Source organism: Eumetopias jubatus, unplaced genomic scaffold, assembly GCF_037043125.1.
Source record: "Eumetopias jubatus isolate StellerSeaLion01/CBP00866 unplaced genomic scaffold, mEumJub1_p1.0 scaffold_10, whole genome shotgun sequence".
NCBI classification, from domain to species: Eukaryota; Metazoa; Chordata; class Mammalia; order Carnivora; family Otariidae; genus Eumetopias; species Eumetopias jubatus.
In genome coordinates, this window is record NW_028274816.1 from 75619193 (window position 1) to 75623437 (window position 4245).

Genomic DNA, 4245 nt, shown 5'->3' on the forward strand with positions numbered 1-4245 from the left:
TAATAGGATCCTAGAAAGCTCCTGATCCCCCCGACATGAACCTAATTTTCCAGGTCTATGCAAAGAATGGCACTGGCTGTATTCTCAAATAGGGGATTCAGATTACACTATAGCATTACTTCTCCTTGATGTCATCAAGAATACAAATCCGAAGTATTATTAATAGCCCATAAAGACTTTCATCATGAATATCCATATACTGTATATTCAGAGAATGCACACCAGGTAACGGGTATGACATGAGTGAGATGTGACCCTTCTCCCTATGAAAGCTACAAGGTGGCTCTCAAGTCTGGGGCCAAGAGAATATTATTTTATATATTATAATGTAATATCAATAAGTTATTTATTAGCCTATGTTTCCAGACCTGCTGGCTGCCTTTATAATCATGTGAAGGGCCAAAATAAATTATCAGAAGTGTCCATAAAATATGAGTCCTAAAATAGACAATTTGGGTGTAAATTCAACACACATAACCATCGGCAGCATGACTTTGGTGCAAAACCCAGAAGTAGTAGCCATCTGAATTACTCAGAGAAGTTTTCCTAGATGATCAAGGTTTTTTAAACTGGATTCCGTTGAGACACATAGCCCAAAGTATAACCTTCCTGCACAGCATAAAGGAAAAGCTAAGTGGTAACTATCCATATGAATGGAAAGCAAGAGTATATGGGTTTAAATTGCACCGTGGGAGAATAAGACACGTGGAAGCAGCTTAGCAGGTAATTAGGATTCCTATTGTCCCACTGGCCCAAGGAAGGGTGTGGGATCGCCCTTCTTCCTGCTTTGGCCCATCTTTCACTTTGTTCCACATCACCTATAAATGCTGAAGTGCCTTATAATTTGGCAGTAATAAGCAAAAAACAATGTCTTATAACAAGCTTACTGCAAAACCTATCCAGCACGGGTCAAAAGGAGGTCTTAAAATTCCTATCCCAAATCCTACTGAGAACATTATGAAAATGTCCTCTCTTCCTGAGAAGCACTGCCCACATTTTTCACATGCCTGCTAAAAAAAAAAAAATGTATGTGGGGGAAAAAAAAAACGACACGGATATGTAAGGAAGCAAAAATGCTATACCTGTCATCACAAAGTGGGTTGAGGGTTGGCTAGGAAGGCTCCCATCAGACGCATGTCTCCTGGAAGACCCTTCCTGATGGCTTTAATCTACTCCAGGTAGAAGACTGGTAGCAGCAAGCACACTGGGCTGCCTTGCCAATCAGGTGCCCCGGGGTCTAGGCTGCTATGTGATTTGTGGTCACTCTCTTCTATTCTTTGGATCTCAGCTGTTTTCTTAGTCAAATGAGGAATATGGGTTAGATGGTCCCTTCCAGTCAGTAATATATCACATGACCATTACAACCAGTATCTCCAGATAGCTGCTTTCCTAAGGCAATCTGTTTCATTAAATCGATTGAAATGTATGTATAATAATACAGGAACTGTTGCAAAACGGGGGATATGAAGCAAATTTGGTCTCCGTCCCGGACGGACAAGGCTGACATAAAGAGACATAAGACAAAAGACAATAAAATCATTTTTTAAAAAATTAAACATGAGAATAGAAAACAATGTTCAGGTATCGTTTGTATGCAAAATGTGAAATGTATACCTTGGGCAGCTGATGGAGAAGCCCTAGATGCTGCATATTTAGACAGAGAAATGCCCTGTTTTCTAATATTTTCCTATGCCGAGTTTCACAGAGGAAACAGGATTTCACAAGCAATTTGCATTTTTTCAAAGCGAGAGAAGCAGGACATCTCAGCTTGGCGACGCAAAGCAGTGGGGAGCATGCCTGAGGTGGGAGTGGTCTGATCTGACAATGAATCAGGGGCAGTTGACCGGAGTCAACAAAAGCAACTGTGTGTGGCTGCTCGTTAGGAAGCAAGTTTTTAAAATCATATTTCCAAGCACCCTCGGCAAAGCCAAAACAAAACAAAACAAAAAAACTTCGTGCCTTCTGGGGAGGAACGGACAATCTTTTTCTAACATCCTGGTAAAGAGCAGCAAGTTCCCTTCCCAGTCTAGTATGTGCAATTGTGAGGGCAGTTGCAAAGGTTTCACATGCAGGCAGGCGACTCCGCGAAACTGCACGGCAGCAGCAACAAAAGTGCAGGGACTGCGGAACTTTGAAACAACACCTTACATTATTCCGAAGCCAGATCGCTTTCACATGGCCAACCTCTCGAATTATTTATAGGAGATTGATTCATATACTTAACCAAATGTGAGAGGAAATACTTCTAATTATATCCAAACATCTTTAATATGAGGGGAATTATGCTTGGAGGCCTTCATTGCCAAAAACATGTTTTGCCAAATATGTTTTAAGAAAGAGGAGGAGGCTACGTGCTTTCCATATCTGACCCTATAAAAGTACCCTTGGAATGGGTATGACTTGTCTTTCCTCATAAAGCTTCAAGGTAAGTGTATGTGAGGACAGGGCTCTGTCTGAAGACGGTAGCGCTATCTGGCAGCCTGCATGCATGCCACGCATCCTGGCTCCCACTGCCCCTGGCAGTTCTTCCAATGAGGCACCAACTTACTCTGTAGCAATTTGAATTAGCTGTTTTAGTGTTCCCAGTCATTTACTGATTCTCACTTAAGAATTACGCTATTATTAGGAATGGTTAGAGTCTAACCAGAAGAAATTCGCTCTTTTTCTTACAGTTCTGACCCACTTCCAAGTTGTATTTCTAAGGTAAGATATTGATTTTTTTTTTCTCATTCTTCACCGGGTGCAAGAAATCTTCCACAGTGGTTGGAGGGTGCCCAGGGGGTTATAAAATGAAAGCATTTTCATTTCATGGCCGATCATGCTTCCCTTGAAAAATTCTGAGAGGGGCTTTAGGAACTCGTTCTCATTAATTTATATCCTCTGCAATACCTTTAAATGCTTTCTTAGAGTTTTGAGGAGTTTTATACACAATTTTTTTTCTATTTCCAGCACTGCAGTCTGTCTTTTAAATAACTACAACATGCAGTACATTTTGTTGTTATTATTCATTTATCGAGAAAATGTAAATTTCCTATATTACGGGTTTTCCTCAGCACCATATACTGTAAAAAACAAAAAAACAAAAAAACACAAACCCTGAAATGCTGTCTGAATGAACGGAGTCCTTGCCTTGGAAAAGAAGCTTAAATCCACATGTTGTTTCACAGTGTATAAAATAGAAAAACATTTTTAAATGCTATGAAAAATGATTGTGAGCATTTTCAGCAAGACAAGTATTTTGTATTATCCAAATCACTGCAGTTTGGGAAAATGTAGAAAAGTTTACACAAGTGCTTTGAGTTTTTCTGGAAGAAAATATCTTTATTATTATAAAACAAATTACCTCTGATCATTATTGACAGGGTTAATGAATATTAAAGTGGCAAGAGATGGATGGATCTTGAAAAGAAAGTTCTGTGAAATTTTTATGAGAATCTCAGTAATAAAGCAAGAAAACAGATAATAATATTTTATAATAAGTCTTTGAGAAATACTAAAGACAAGTAAAAAAGCCAAATTCTCAAAATTATGGAAACAAGAGAAACTAATGTAAAATAGAATAATTTTTTAACAAAACAATGTAAAGCAAATCTCCCTACATTTCTGCTTTCCTTTACCAGGTAGCCTTTGTAAATCTATAATGAATCCAAATCTATAATGAAAAGATTTTCACTATGTACAAAAATAGTTCCTGGAATTTTCACAACATAAATCTTTGTACTTTTAATTCACAAAGCCGGCTTTGAGCCCTTCCTTGTATCCAGCATGTGTCCTGAGAGGTATGAAGGATGCCTTGAAAGAAAAGTGTTCCCTGCCTGCAAGGTGCTTATAATCCAATTGGAAGATAAGAGCTCTCCATGAAAGAGCTAGGGGACACCCTGCCACCATCTTAGCTTGTGTTCTGTATAAGCCAATCACAGGCCACATATAGAAATTAACATATATACCAAATAAAATAGAGAAAGTAGCTACAATATCCTACAGCAGGTGAGTCAGAAACTACAGTCTCTGCAAATGCTCGATTAAGTACCTGTCAGCATTGGCACAGAACATCAACACTGACATTTCATCTCCAGCCAAGCCAGGGAGGTAGGTGGTCGTACTCAACACAAGGCTAAGCGCTCAACTGCTCAGTGACTCAAAAATGTTTTCTTTTTCTAAATGTGACATAGAATATCTGAATTCCTAGAATATCTTTTCTTTCCCTTCCAGGCAGGGTCTTCGACTGGGCTGAGTTCAGCAGCC